This window comes from Chrysochloris asiatica, unplaced genomic scaffold (genome assembly GCF_000296735.1).
Source record: "Chrysochloris asiatica unplaced genomic scaffold, ChrAsi1.0 scaffold00118, whole genome shotgun sequence".
Taxonomy (NCBI): domain Eukaryota; kingdom Metazoa; phylum Chordata; class Mammalia; order Afrosoricida; family Chrysochloridae; genus Chrysochloris; species Chrysochloris asiatica.
The window spans coordinates 10,019,897-10,036,372 of NW_006408636.1; the positions used below are offsets into that span (position 1 = coordinate 10,019,897).

Genomic DNA, 16,476 nt, shown 5'->3' on the forward strand with positions numbered 1-16,476 from the left:
TATCTTCAGCCTGTACCTCTTCTGAATCCAGACTACATATATGTACTGCTTCTTGGACAGCCACTCCCAGAGGCACCTCATAGTCGCTGTGTTCATGCTGAGCTCCTCTCCTACCCCTCTGACCTACTCATCTTCCAGGATCCCCTAGCTCAAGGAATGACACCACCCATTCTGACTCTACAACACCACTTCTGTCTGTTCTTCCTTTTCATGCAACGTCTTTTCTATAATAATATATAATATAAAATGTAATTTATTATATTATTTATTTTATTATTTATTATATTGTTTATTATAATTTATTATAGAAAAGACTATATATATAATGTTGTCAAATGTCATCTACTTGGTTCCAACTCACAGAAACCCTGTAAGGGTTTCTGAGGAATGACTGATGGATTTAAACTATCAATCTTTTTGTTAGTTGTAGCTTATCCTACAGTGCCACACAAGGAATATCGTTGTTGTTGTTAGGTGCCATCTTGTTGTTGTTGTTGTTATGTGCTGTGGAGTCGATTCCAACCCATAGCGACCCTGTACAGGGTTTCCGAGGCTGTAAATCTTTACAGGAGCAGAAAGCCTCATCTTTCTCCCGCGGAACAGCTGGTAGTTTCGAACTGCTGTCCCTGGGGTTCGCAGCCCGATTCATAACAACTATTCTACCAGAGTGCCATCTAGTCACTACCAATTCATGGCGATCCTATGCTCAACATGGCGCCAACCTCACAATCATGCTACATTTGAACCCATTGCTGCTGCCACTGTGCCAATCCATCTCACTGGGAGTCTTCCTCTTTTTCGCTGACCCTTCACTTTACCAAGCATGATGTCCTTCTCCAGGGACTTATCCCTTCTAATAATCTGTCCAAAGTATGAGAGACCAAGTCTGTCCATCCTGGCTTCTAAAGAGCATTCTGGTTGCACTTCTTCCAATACAGATTGGTTTGTTCTTTTAGTGGTCCATGATACTTTTAATATTCTCCTCCAACACCATAACTGAAATGCATCAATTCTTCTGTGGTCTTCTTTATTCATTGTCCAGCTTTTACATGCATATGACGTTATTGGAAATACCATGGCTTGGATCAGGTGCATCTTAGTCCTCAAACTGGCATCCTTGCTCTTGACTTTAAAGACTTTAAAGAGGTCTTGTGCAGCAGATTTGCAACACGTCATTTGATTTCTTGACTGCTGTTTCTGTGAGTGTTGATGGTTGATCTGAGTAAAATGAAGCCTTTGACAACTTCAATCTTTTCTCCATTTATATGGATGTTATTTATTTATTGGTCCAGTGGTGAGGATTTTGGTTTTCTGTACACTGAGGTGCAACCCATACCAAAGGTTGTGGTCTTTGATCTTCATCAGTAAACATTTTAAGTCCTCTTTGCTTTCAGCAAGCAAGGTTTATCATCTGCATATTGCAGGTTGTTAATTAGTTCTCATTTTTTTTCAAATTATTTGCTCAGCATGCAGATTGAGTAAGTATGGGGAAAGAATACAACGCTGGTGCACAACTTTCCTAATTTTAAACCAGTGTTCCCTTGTTCTGTTTGAATAACTGCTTCTTTGTCTATGTACAGGTCCTCATGAGCACAATTAAGTGTTCCAGAATACTCGTTCTCTGAAATGTTGCTCATAGCTTGGCATGATCCACACAATAGAAAACCTTTGTACAGTCAATAAACATAGGTAAATATCTTTCTGGTATTCTCTGTTTCAGTCAAGATCCATCTAACAACAGCAATTATATCCTTTGTTCCACATCCTCATCTGAATCCGGTTTGAACCTCTGGCAGTTTCCTGTCAATTATTGTTGCAACTATTTTTTAGTTATCTTTAGCAAAATTTTGCTTGCATGCAACATTAATGATATTCTCAAATGATTTCCGTATTCCGGAGGGTTACCTCTCTTTGGAAAGGCTACAAATATGGATCTCTTCCAATTAGATTTCCAGGTAGCTGCTTTCCAAATTTCTTGGCACAGATGGGTGATTGCCTCCGGTGCCGCATCGATGTTTTAAATGATTTCAATTTGTATTCTGTTAATTCCTGGAGCCTTGTTCCTTGTCAATGCCTTCACTGCACCTTGGACTTCTTCTTTTATTACCATTGACTTTTGATCATATGCTGCCTTTTGGTTGAACATCGGTCTTTTGTTTTTGCTACAGTGACTGTGTATTCCTTCTATCTTCTTTTGATCCTTTCTAAATCATTTAATATTTTGCCCATAAAATCCTTCAATATTACAAGTCGAGGCTTGATTTTTTTTCTCTTCGGTTACTTCAGCTTGAGAAATGTTGAACATGGTCTTCCCTTTTGGTTTTCTAACTCCAGATCTTTGCACATTTTATTATAATATTTGACTTTATCTTCTTAAGCTGCCCTTTGAAATTTTCTATTCAGCTTTTTTAACTCCTCACTTTTTTTCCATTTGCTTTAGCATCTCTATACTAGACAGCAAGTTTCAGAGTCTCTTCTGACATCCATTTTGGTCTTTTTCTTCTTTTTTGTCTTCTTAATAACCTTTTGCTTTCTTCCTGTATGATATTATTGATGTCATCCCACAACTCTTCTGGTCTAATAGAATACTTTTTAGCTAACCTTAGTATGTTGTTGTTGTTAAGTACCATCAAGTCAGTTTCGACTCATAGTGACCCTGTATAGGGTTTCTAAGAAGTGGTTGGTGAGCTTGAACCACTGATATTACAGTTCAAACCGACCTTGCAATCTAGAACATTAACCTACAGCACCATACCAAGACAGCCCCCAAAACTGAAAGCAGGTTCTCAAATATACTTTTTCACCAATATTAATTGCATCATAATTTACAATAGCCAAAAGTGGAAACAATCCAAGTGTCCATCAAGAAATGAATGGACAAACAAAATGTAGTATATATATAGAATGGAATATTCACCCATAAAGAAAAATAAAATTATGATAACTACTGAAACAGTGAATGCATTATGCTGAGTGAAATAAGTCAAATGCAAAATAACAATTATTGTCATTCCACTTTTATGAAATATCTAGAACAGGCAAGTACTTAGAGACCAAATTTTACTGTTGGTTGCCAAGGGCTAGTGGTGGTGGTGGGGCATGAAGAGGTATTTCTTAAGGGTGATGATATTGCATAATTAATATCACTGAAGTGTGCACATAAAAAAATGTTTGAAATGGCAAATAATTTGTTATATATATGTCACCACAACAATAATAAGAAAAAGATCCCAACAAAGAATTAGGTAACTAGAGAGGTCCCATTATTGTTGATTCACTTCCTCCCCCTCCAGTTGTTGGTGTTGTTAAGTACTGTGGAGTCAGTTCTGACTCATAGTGACCCTACATAGGGTTTCCAAAGCTGTAAATCTTTACAGGAGCAGACTGCCTCATCTTTCTCCCGCAGAACTTCTGGTAGTTTCGAACTGCCGACCTTGAGGTTAGCAGCCTGATTCGTAACCACTAAGCTACCAGAGCTCCGTAAAAAATTATAGTATGGTGAAACTCACACTATACCAAAAATCAGGAAAGCTGTATTCTGACCCTGACACTACCAAGGTTGTGCAACTTTCAGCAAGTCACTTTCTCTTGCCAGACTTTTGTGTCCTCCCACACTTACAACATAGGAGAGTTTTGTTTTACAGAGGTTGGATGTTTCCGAGTTCAAGCACTATCCAGTCACTCAAAAAAGAAGGGGAAGATTGGGGAATTCCTCCATGGTAGAACCAGGGAAAAGGGACATGCCAACCTAGAGTGATATGTTTTCTGGAAGTTAAGTTTATGTACCAACAGGTAATATTTCCTGAAGACACAAGCTTTAAACCCTAGTAACCTTGGAGGGGGAGTCCTGGTGTGGCGCTGTGGGTAGGTGTGCTAGATTGCAAAGATGGTTTGAATCGCAAGTCTGGTGGTTCAGGCTCTCTAGCCGCTCTTCAGAACCCCTATACAGGGGCGCTATGGATTACAAGGGAACTTCCGCTTCCCTTGTAATCCAGCCCCACGGAGATGCCCCCACAGGCTTGGGCTTCTCTGGTGAGGCCTTGTGCTGATTCTGGCAACCAGCTGTCCGTTGCCATGGCAACATTCCTGCACTTGTGCTTTGCATAGTGACAGGCTTTGCTAACTTAAGTGGTCTGTAAAGGACTTCATGTCTTTGGCAGGGACGATTCCACCTTCTTTTTCATACAGATAACTTTGGGGGCTGTGAGAAGGGATTTGGCAAGTCACTTCCCCTGTCTTGGTCTGTGCCACTGGATTTTTTTTGAAGGCACAAGTTGGTAGCTTTTTATTTTTCTGCTTCTGAATATGCCATTACCATCTTCTTCATGTCCCCCTCCCTCCCTTCTAACAGAAAAAAATGGTTTTTCCCTTAGAGCTCTGGTGAACTCAGCTTGTTTATGAAAATTGGAGAGATGGACTGTTTTAATCACTTATATATCCTTGGTGGGTTGCTGGGTCAAATAGTCCTCAATCGCTTTTCTTTGTTTAGCATGTCCCATGATTTTCAAGATTGAAACAGGAAGAATCTGCATTGTTCTGCTGAGTGCTTCCCAGGAGCATGAAACAGAATTCTGAGTAGGATGGGAATGAAGCCAAGCAGTCCTGGATGTATCCTTCTTTCATCACTTAACAAGCTGTGTGATCTTGGACAAGTTATTTAACTTCTCTCAACCTCAGTTTCCTCATATGTGCAATGGGAATAATACTGGTGTTATAAAGGCATTATTGTGAGCTGTTAGCAGACTTAAATACATCTCATGGCTGTTTGCTTCTTTCTGTTTTCCATTACTCTGCTGCACCATCTCTTGTCCGGAACAGGCAAGTCTCCTGGCTTCTCTATTTCTATTCAAACCTCCTCCAGCCCATTATCTATAGAACAGGCATGGTTATCTTTTAAATTTTTAGAACAGATTCTCTTTGACACCTGCTTACTTAAAATTCTCTAACAGTTTTCTATTGCACTTAAAATAAAATCCAACACTCTACCCCAGGCTACTGGACTCTTTTCTTTTGCTTAAAACATCAGTCATTCTTACCTAGTGGTCTTGGCACTTTCTATTCCCTTTGCTGCTTCTTTTCTTCCTCAGAAGCTCAACAAGACTTTCTCTGACCACTTATTCAAAGTAGCTCTCAATGTTCACCCCATCGCTAGTCATGATGATAATCACCATGTTGATTTCCTTCATAGCACTTAGTACAAGCTAGGCTTCATTTTACGGAGTCCTGGTGTGGTGCTGTGGGTTAATGTGCCATACTGTAAAGCTGTTTGAACTGCAAGGTCAGCAGTTCAAGCTCACCAGCTGCTCCTCAGAAACCCTATACAGGGTCACTATGGGTCGGAACCAACTTGACGGCACTTAACAACAACAACAGTCTTTATTTTATAATCCTGGTGTGGCATTGTAGGATAAGCACTGGACTGCTAGCCACAAGGTTGGTAGTTCAAACCCACCAACCACTTCTCAGAAACTCTATATAAGGTCACTATGAGTTGGAAACAACTTGGCAGCACTTAACAACAACAACAGTCTTTACTTTGGCTAGTTGTGTATTTTGGTTATCTGTCTTCTCTGACAGTTTTGAAAACTCCTGAAGGCTGTTGTGCTCATCATTCTGTCTGCCAGCACCTAAATATGTTGCTGTTAAGTGTCATTGAGTCAGTTCCAACTCATAGCAACCTTGTACTGGATTTCTGAGGAGCAGCTAGTGGGTGTGAACCACCATCCTTGGGGTCCAGTGCTTATCCTACAGTGCTACACCAGGACTTCAATATATGTATATGTATCCTTGCGTTGCACTGCAGAATAATGCACTGGACCACAAGGTCCATTTGAACTGCAAGATCGGTGGTTCAAACCCACCAGCTGCTCTTTGGAAACCCTATACAGAGCCGCTATGAGTTGAAACTTACTCGATGGCACTTAATAACATACACACACACAAATATATATGTTGTTGTTAAGTGCCATCGAGTCGGTCCCGACCCATAGTGACCCTGTATAGGATTTCCAAGGAGAAGCTAGTGAGCTTGACCTGCCGACCTTGCAGATCAAATGGCTTTGCAGTCTGATGCATTAACCCACAGTGCCACACCAGGGCTCATATATATATATATATATATATAATATGTTGTTGTATGTATATATGTTGTATATGTATGTTGTGGAGTCCTGGTGTGGTGCTATGGGTTAATGTGCTGAACTGCAAAAGTCATTCAAACTGCAAGGTTGGCGGTTCAAGCTCACCAGCCACTCCATGGAAACCCTATGCAGGGATGTTATGGGTCGGAAATGACTTGATGGCACTTAACAACAACATATATATGTTGTATATATGTATATATATATATTTTCCCCCCTTCCTGGTGTTATCATTTTATCAGTTTAACTTTTTGTCCCTTTATCCTCCCTTGTAGGTAATATAATTGTCTTAACTTGGTGGATTTGAACCAATGACCTGGATGTTAGCAGTAGAGTTGCTGTTGTTGTTAAGTGCCATCCAGTTGGTTCCTACCCATAGCGATCCTGTATAGGGTTTCCAAGCAGCAGCTGGTGGGTTTGAACTGACAACCTTGCGGTTCAAACTTACCTTCCGGTCAAGTGCATTATCCTGCAACACGAGTACTCATCCTAAAATACACTTCACAGATAAGGACCCAGTCAAAAAAATTGGAGACCACAGCTGGTGGAAAATAAACTGGTGGATTGTTGATGGAATGTGGAATACAAATACGTTTGTTTGGAGCAGCACAGAGGTTCTAAATAGTTGATGGTAAATGTCTTTGGGACAGGCAGTGGATTGGGCAGCATGTATGCTCCAGTTCTCCACCACTCCTTCTTGCTTGCCTTGACCTACTTCACAAATTTGCCTGTACTTCCAGACATTTAGAGGCAGGTACATTTTTAACCTCCAGCAGGGTTTCCTTTTCAAGTCTCTAGAGAACCTTCTGCTCTGAAACTTGGTGTTGGTTTATCAGTCCCCAGGGGCAAGTACAGAAAGACTAAGATTTGGGAGCTCTCTTAGGGAAGCAGCCAAGGCTTCTCCTTCCTGTGTCTTCTGTGACCAGAATAATGACTTGAATAAAATGGGTGCTCATATCATTCTGGATGCATTAATTAACAACATCAGTGCATAGAACAACACACTTTCAGAAAGTCTGAGCTCACAGAACCCTCAGAGAAAAAGTGTTGTTGTTGTTGTTGTTGTTAGGTGCCATCAATTCAGTACCTACTCATAGTGGCCCAATGCACAACAGAACGAAACATTGCCCGATCCTGGGCCAACCTCACAATCGTTGCCACACTTGAGCCCACCGATGCTGCCACTTGGCCAATCCATCTCACTGGGGGTCTTCTCTTTTTCTCTGACCCTCCACCTTACCAAACATGATATCCTTCTCCAGTGACTGGTCCCTCCTGACAATATGTCTGAAGTATGAGAGACAAAGTTTTCCCAGCCTGGCCTCCAAGGAGCACTCTGGCTACACTTCTTTCAACACAGACCTGTTTGTTCTTTTGGCAGCCCATAGCACTTTCAATATTCTCCTCCAACACCATAATTCAAAAGCATCAATTCTTTTATGGTCTTCCTTATTCACTGTCCAGCTTTCACATGCATATGAGGTTATTGAAAATGCCATGGCTTGGGTCAGGTGCACCTTAGTCCTCAAGCTGACATCTTTGCTCTTCAACACCTTAAAAAGGTCTTGTGCAACAAATCATTGCTTGATTTGTTTGTTGACTGCTGCTTCCATGAGTGTTGATGGTTGATCCAAGAAGAATGAAGTCCTTGACAACTTCAATGTTTTCTCCATTGATAAGAATGTTGTTTATTGGTCCAGTGGCAAGGATTTTTGTTTTTACATTGAAATGCACTCCAAACCAAATGCTGTGCTCTTTGATCTTCATCAGTAAATATTTTAAGTCCTCTTCACTTTCAGCAATCAAGGTTGTATCATCTGCATATCGCAGGTTGTTTATGAGTCTTCCTCCAATTCTAATGCCATGTTTTTCTTCACATAACTCAGCTTCTCGGATTATTTGCTTAGCATACAGGTTGAATAAATATGGTAAAAGAATACAACCTTGTTGCACACCTTTCTTAATTTTAAACCATTCAGTGTTCCCATGTTCTGTTCAAACAACTGCCTCTTGGTCCATGTACAGATTCCTCATGAGCACAAGTAAGTGTTCAGGAATACTCATACTTCATGATGTTGTCCATACCTTGTCATGATCCACACAATTGAAAGCCTTTGGGTAGTCAATAAAGCACAAGTAAACATCCTTCTGATATTCTCTGCTTTCAGCCAAGATCCATCGGACATCAGCAGTGATATCCCTCCTTCCATGTCCTCTTCTGTTTCTGGATTGAACTTCTGGAAGTTCTCTGTCAATGTATGCTTGCAGCCTCTTCTGTATTACGTTTGGTAAAACTTTACTCACATGGGATGTCAGAGATATTGACCAAAGATTTCCGCATTCTGTTGGGTTACCTCTCTTTGTAATGGGCACAGTGTGGATCTCTTCCAATCAGTTGGCCAGAAAGTTGTCTTCCATATTTCTTGGCATAGATTAGTGAGTGCCTCCTGTGCCGCCTCACTTTCATGAATGATTTCAATTTGTATCCCATCAATTCCTTGTGCCTTGTTCTTTGCCAATTCCTTCAATGCACCTTGGACTTCCTTCTTCAGTATCATTGGCTGTTGATCGTATGGTACCTCTTGATATGGTTCAACACCAACCATTTCCTTTTGGTACAGTGACTCTGTGTATTCCTTCCATCTTCTTTTGATGCTTTCTGCATCATTCAATAATTTGCCCAGAGATTCCTTCAGTAATGAAAGTTGAGGCTTGAAGTTTTTCTTCAGTTCCCCCAGCTTGAGAAATGCTGAGCGTGTTCTTCCTTTTTGGTTTTCTGACTCCAGATCTTTTAAAATTTGATGGAAAAATTGACTTTATCTCCTCGAGCTGACCTTTGAAATTTTCTGTTCAGCTCTTTTATCTCCTCATTTCTTCCATTTGCTTCAGCATCTCTACGCTGGAGAGCAAGTTTCAGTGTCTCTTCTGACATCCATTTTGACCTTTTCCTTCTTTCTTGTCTTCTTAGTAATTGTCTTCTTGCTTTCTTCCTGTATGATGTTCTTGATGTCATCCCACAACTCTTCTGGTCTTTCATCTTTAGTGTTTAATGTATCAATTCTGTTCTTCAGATGATCTCTAAATGCAGGTGGGATATATTCAAGGTCATATTTTGGCTCTTGTGGACTTGTTTTCATTTTCTTCAGCTTCAGTTTGAATTTGCATATGAGTAATTGATGGTCTGTTCCACAATCTGCCCCTGGCCATGTTTTGACTGATGATATGGAGCTTTTCTGCCATCTCTTTCTGCAGATGTAGTCAATTTGATTTCTATGTGTTCCATCTGGTGAGGTCCATGTGCATAGTTCTCTCTTATGCTGTTTAAAGATGATATTTGAAATGAACAAATCATTGATTTTGCAGAATTCTATCATGAGATCTCTGGCCTCTTTTCTATAACCAAGACCATATTTTCCAACTAGTGATCCTTCCTCTTGGCTCCCAACCTTGGCATTCCAATCACCATTCATGATCAATACATCTTTATTGCATGTTTGATCAATTTCAGATTGAAGAAGTTGATAGAATTCTTCTATTTCATCATTACTTGCTTTAGTGGTTGGTGCATAAATTTGAATAATAGTGGTATTAACTGGTCTTCCCTGTAGACACATGGATATTATCCTATCACAGACAGTGTTGTACCTCATGACTGATCTGGATATGTTCTTTTTAACAATGAATGCAACACCATTCCTCTTCAATTTGTCATTCCTGGCATAGTAAACCATGGGGCTGTCAGGGAGCAAGTAGGTACATATATTTCACTGCCAAATTGAAAATAAACAGGATTCAAAGAACTTAGACCCTGCCCAAGATTATGAAGCACCTGGCCAACACTCTTACCTTCTGCCTGCCTCTGTACTTAGCCTATGGGTTGTATGATTGAATTTAAAATCAACTTTGGTTGCTTCCACTCCCTTGGCTAAGATTCATCAATACTGGCTCTGAGAAAGCATTCTAGATTTCTCATTGGGACAGAGAACAAAAAATAAAACATCCCAAATCACAATACCATAGTTTCCTATCTTCCCCAAACACGTTTTCTATAAATCTCCACATACACATTCTTGAGTGTAAATGGCATTGCCACTCTTCTAGTTACTTAGGCCCAGAATACAAAATGTTCAGCTTCCTTGACTAAAGACCTGATATGTATCAAGCACTTTTGAAAATCTATTTTTTATAGGCTATTAACATGCACACCAAAAAATACAAATCATATGTGTGCAGCTTGATGAATTATGACAAATTAAACATACCTGTGTAGCTACTACCCAAGTCAAAAAGTTGAACATTACCAGAACTAGAGAAGCCCTCCTAAAGTTTTTTAAAGCTATTATTGCTTATCTTCTTCACAGCAATCCTATACAATCCACTTTACAGATACCAGCTATGTTTTTTTTTAATCAATTCATTTTACTCTTAGCCTTAAATATTCAATAAATTACACATTTCATACACTATTTTTTTCCTCTGGACTGCTAACCACAAGATTAACAGTTCAAACCCACTAGTTGTTCTTTGGAAACCCTATGTAGTGTTGCTGTGAATCAGAACCAATTTGACAGCACTTAACAACAGCAAGTTGTTTCCTCTAATCATTATTAGAGCCCAATGTACAGCAGAATAAGTACATGACTATCAAACTTTAAAAGATCATCGATGCATACCTATTCTGTCAATTTTTGGAGCCTTGTTCTGCACCAATACCAATACCATCAGTTCAGCTTGGATATCTTCCTTTGATATTATCAGTTCTTGATCATATCATACCTACTGAAATAATTGAACATTGACTAATTTTTTTGGTGTATTGACTCTTTGTATTCCAGGAATTGAAGGAATATTAATTGAGATGTATCATGAATTGAATTGTGTGCTCCCCCCCGCCAAATGTGTAAACTAGACTGGACCATAATTTTCAATGGCTTGGAAGTTATGTAATGAAGTTATTTGGTAGTTTTGCAATGATATAATCATGCCCCATGATGTGTTCTGATGCGATCAGTCAATCAATTGAAAGAGAGTTAGGGTAGGATACAACATCCTTACTCAGGTCACAGCCCTGATCCAATATAAGGGAGTTTTCCTGGGGTATGGCCTGTATCACCTTTTATCTTAAAGGAAATAAAAGGAGATAGAAATGAGCAGAGAAGGAGGGTTCTTAGAATCACCAAGAAAGAAAAACAAAGAGCAGAGAAATTTCTAGACCCAGGAGAACACTGATGTCAAAACACATGGAGATCTCCAATGGACAATGAACCCACCAATGTTGAAAGGACTTTCCCCTGAGCTGACAGAGATAAAAAAAATCTTCCCCTAGAGCCAGTGCTCTGAATTTGAGTTCTAATCGCCTAAACATGTGAGAATAAATTTCTCTTTATAAAAGTAATGCAATTCTGGTATCTATTATAGCAGTATTAGATAACTAATACAAGATATTTCAGCAAATATATGCAATGTTGAAAGTTCATACTTGTCTATACCAAGAAATTTAGAAGGCAAGCCAACTAGCTGGAAGAGATCTATGTTTGCACCCATTCCAAATAAAGGTGGTCCAACAGAATGCTCAAATTATTGAACAAAACTAAAATTGTGCTGAAGATAATTCAAAAGAACTGCCAGAAATCCAAGCTAGATTTATAAGAGGATGTAAAACAAGGGATATCATTAGTTGACTGAAATCAGAGAATACCAGAAAGATATTTGACATTGTTGTTAAGTGCTGTCAAGTTGGTTCCATCTCATAGTGACCCTGTATAGGGTTTGCAAGGAGCAACTTGTGGGTTTGAACCACTAACCTTGTTGCTAGCAGTCCAGTACTTAACTGTGTCTTATTGACTATGCAAAGGCACTAGACTGTGTGGCTCAAAACAAATTATGGCTAATATAGAAAGAAATGAGAATTCCAGAATACTGAACTGTGCTCAGGTGGAACCTGTACAAAAACCAAGAGACAGTTGTTGCAACAGAACAAGGGAATACTTTAGGGTTTAAAATCAGAACAGATGGGCATCAGTGTAGTATCCTTTCACCATATTTATTCAATCTGTATGATAGCAAAAAAATCTGAGAAGCTGGACTATAGAAGAAGACCAAATCATCAGAACTGGAGTAAGACTTATTAATAACCTGTGATGTGCAAAAGACACACTCTTGCTTGCTGAAAGTGAATAGGAGTTGTGGTACTAACTGATGAAATTCAAAGTCTTTGGTACAGATCATTGAGAAAATGAAAATTCTCATAAGTGGACCAATCCAACCAAGCAACATCATGATACACTAAAACAACATTAAAGTTCCAAGGATTTAATTTTACTTGGATCTACAATCAATACCCACGGAAACAGCAGTCAAGAAATCAAACAATGTGTGGCAAAAGACTGTTAAAAAGCAAAAATATCACTTTGAGGACTGAAGTGCACATGGCCAAAGTCATAGTATTTTCTTTTCTTTCTTTTTTTTTTTTTTTAATGCTCCATCATATTCATGAATATATTTGCAGCAAAGGTAAATACGCATGTACATATATCCTCTGTTAGGTCTATATAATATTTATAGGTATACTTCCACTCTTCCTTATATACTCATTCAGATTTCATGTCTATCCATGCATCTACTCATAGATCACTGTTATGGGATAATTGGGTTCATAACATTACTTACCTCGGTTGCTTTTAACTCTTGTACTCCTCCCAGTATCTTCCCCTGCCACCATTATTTTTGCTTGACCATCTTGTTATAGTATAATGCCTTCCCCTTCACCCTGGTTAATATGTGTCTACCCTCTAGTCAATAATTTACCCTCTCTCTGTGGGAAGAGACAGTGGAAAAACTTCATATCATCAGACAAAACAAGGCCAGGGGCAGACTGGAACACACCATGAATTGCTCACATGCAAGTTCAGGCTGAAGCGGAATAAAATTAAATAAAACAAGTCCACGAGAGCCAAAATATGACCTTAAAAATATCCTACCTGAATCTAGAGACCATCTCAAGAACAGATTTGATGCATTAGACACTAATGACTGAAGATCAGAAGAGCTATGGGATGATATTAAGAACATCAAAAGGTCATTAAAAAGACAGGAGAGAAAGAAAAGACCAAAGTGGATGTCAGAAGAAACTCTGAAATATGCTCTGCAGCATAAAGATCCTAAAGCAAATAGAAGAAAGGCAGTAAAAGAACTGAAAAGAAAATTTCAAAAGGCAGCTCAAGAAGATAGTCATGTAATGTGCAAAGACCTGGAGTTAGAAAATGAAAAGGGAAGAACCATTTCTCAAGCTGAAAGAACTGAAGAAGAAATTCAAGCCTTAACTTGCAATATTGAAGGATTCTATGGGTGAAATATTGAATGAGACAAAAAGCATCAAAAGAAGATGGAAAGTGGCACTGAAGGTCTTGAGATCTCTAAGTGTGTGTGTGTGTGTGTGTGTGTGTGTGTGTATGGGGGGGTGGGTGTAGGTAGCTGAAGCTGCTAAACTCGCCCCAGACAGCAGAGCCATGGTGGACAAAGGGCTGGAGGTTCTGAAGAAGCAGAGGCTGGCCAAACTGCAGGCAAAGCACAGGTTCTTTTTTCTTTCAGGATCCTGGAGATACAACACAACAGGAAGTGAATGAGATGCAGCACAGAAATGAGAAACAGTATCTTAGCCCAAGTTCTGGATCAGTCAGTCCTGGCCAGGTTAAGTAACTTAACACTTACAAAGCCTGAGAAAAGTAAAATGGTAGAGAATTACCTTATATACAGCTGGCAAGATTTGGTCAAATAAGTGATAAGGTATCAGAACAAGGTTTAATAGAAATCCTTGAAAAAATAAGCCAATAAACAAAAAAGAAAACAACTGTTAAATTCAACAGAAGAAAAGTCATAGACTCTGATGAAGATGATTACTGAATTTAAAATTATTAAACTGGAACTCAATGGAACAACTCTAGGACAGATAATACTTGGCAAAATTTAAGATCTGATTAAATGTTTACTTTGTTTATATATATGCCTTTAAAAAATAAACTTGCCATGCAAAAAAAAAAAAAAAAGAAGAAGATGGAAGTTATCTACAGAGTACCAAAAAGAAATGATCTATGTTCAACCATTTCAAGAGGTAGCATATGATCAAAAGCCAATGGTACTAAAGGAAGAAATCCAAGGTGCACTGGAGGCATTGGCAGAAAAGAAGACTTCAGGAATTGACTGGATACAAATCTTTCAACAAACTGATGCAAGTACTCATGTTTCTATGCCAAGAAATTTGAAAGAGCTAACTGGCCAACTGATTGGAAGAGATCCATGTTTGTATCCATTCCAAAGAGAGGTAACCCAATGGAATGTGGAAGTCATTGGACAATATCATTAATATCCAATGCAAGTAAAAGTTTGTTGAAGATCATTTTTAAACGGCTGCAATAGTATATCTACAAGGAACTTCCACAAACTCAAGCTGGATACAGAAAATTACATAGAAGTAGAGACATAATTTATGACATCAAATGGATCTTGGCTGAAAGCAGAGAATACCAAAAAGAGCTTTACTTGTGTTTTTTTTGTTTTGTTTTGTTTTTTACTATGCAAAGACTTTCATCTGTGTGGATCATGACATGATATGGACAAAATTTACAAAGAATGGATATTCCAGAACAGTTGATTGTGCTCATGAGGAACCTGTACATAGATCAAGAGGCACTCTTTTGAACAAAAGAAGGGATCTTGAATGGTTTAAAATCAGGAAGGTATGTGCTAGTGTATATTCTTTCACTATATTATACAATCTGCATGCTGAGCAAATAAACTGAGAAACTGGATTATATGAAGACTAACATGGCATCAGAATTGGAAGAAGACTCATTAACAGCCTGCAGTATGCAGATGATACAATCTTGCTTACTGAAAACATGGAGGACTTAAAATGTTTACTGATGAAGATCAAAGACTACAGCCGTCAGTATGGGTTGCACCTCAATGTAAAGAAAACAAAAATACTCACCACTGGATCAATAAATAGCATCAAGATAAATGGAGAAAAGATCGTGAAGTTGTCAAAGACTTCATTTTGCTTGTATCAACCATCAGCACTCATAGAAGCAGCCATCAAGAAATCAAACAATGCAGCAGTCAAGAAATCAAATGACAAATTTGCCTATTGCATTAAGCAAATCTGCACAAGACCTTTTTAAAGTGTTGAAAAACAAGGATGTCAGTTTGAGGACTAAGGTGCGCCTGACAGAAGCCATAGCATTTTCAGTAACCTCATATGCATGTGAAAGTTGGACAGTAAATAAGGAAGACCTTAGAAGAATTGATGCATTTGAGCTATGGTGTTGGAGAAGAATATTTAAAGTACTATGGACTGCCAAAAGAACATACCAATCTGTGTTGCAAAAAAAGTGCAACCAGAATGCTCCTTAGAAGCCAGGGTGGCCAGATTTCCTCTCTCATACTTCAGACATATTATAGGGAGGGACTAGTCCCTGGAAAAGGACACTATGCTTGGTAAAGTGGAGGGTCAGTGAAAAAGAGGAAGACTTCCAATGAGATGGATTGGCACTGTGGTAACAGCAATGAGCTCAAGCATAGCAATAATTTTGAGGATGGCATAGAACTAGGAAGTGTTTCATTCTATTGTGCATAAGGTCACTATGAGTCACCTAACAACAACAACAACCCCACCCACCCCTGGTAGCCACCAAATAATACTTCTTTTAGTGTGAAAAACTTTTCTTAACTATTTATAATAGTGGTCTCATACAGTATTTGTTCTTTTTTGGGTGACTTATTTTGCTCAACATAATTCTTCTGAGTTAATCCATATTATGAGGTGTTTCACAGATTCATCATTATTCTTTAATGTTGTGTAGTATTCCAATGTGTGTATGTAACATAGTTTGTTCATCCATTCTTCTATTGATGGGCATTTAGATTGTTTCCATCCTTTTGCCATTGTGAATAGTGCTGTGATGGACAACAGTGTGCATATATCTATTCTTTCTTTATTTTTTTTTAAAGTTCATACTTTATTTATATTTCCTTAGTTTTTACTTAATGTCCTTTTTTAAATTTATTTAATATATCCTTGTGAGGACAAGGACTATTTTTTTTAATGTTTTATTGTGAATTATATGGTAGCTTACATGAGAGAACTTTAGTTTTACATTCATTCCATCGTATATCATCTCATTGCCATGTTTCCAATCCCCTCCATGCATCATCAACCAACTAAAGGGTATATCCTAGAAACCCAACCCGTACACTTTGCCCTAAGTTCCTCCCCCCGACAGTTTTCGGCCCACAGTCCCTTTCCCTCTCTGGATCCAAAGTCCCCAGCCGCTTCATT

General features: G+C 38.7%; 1 protein-coding gene and 1 pseudogene across 1 annotated transcript in view; both read left to right on the forward strand.

Annotated features, from left to right (window-relative positions):
- The window catches only part of LOC102839972 (NHS-like protein 2-like), a 649,194-nt gene that overhangs the window by 377,570 nt on the left and 255,148 nt on the right, over positions 1-16,476 (forward strand). The window lies entirely within an intron of this gene.
- LOC102839226 lies at positions 13,649-14,042 on the forward strand (annotated as a pseudogene).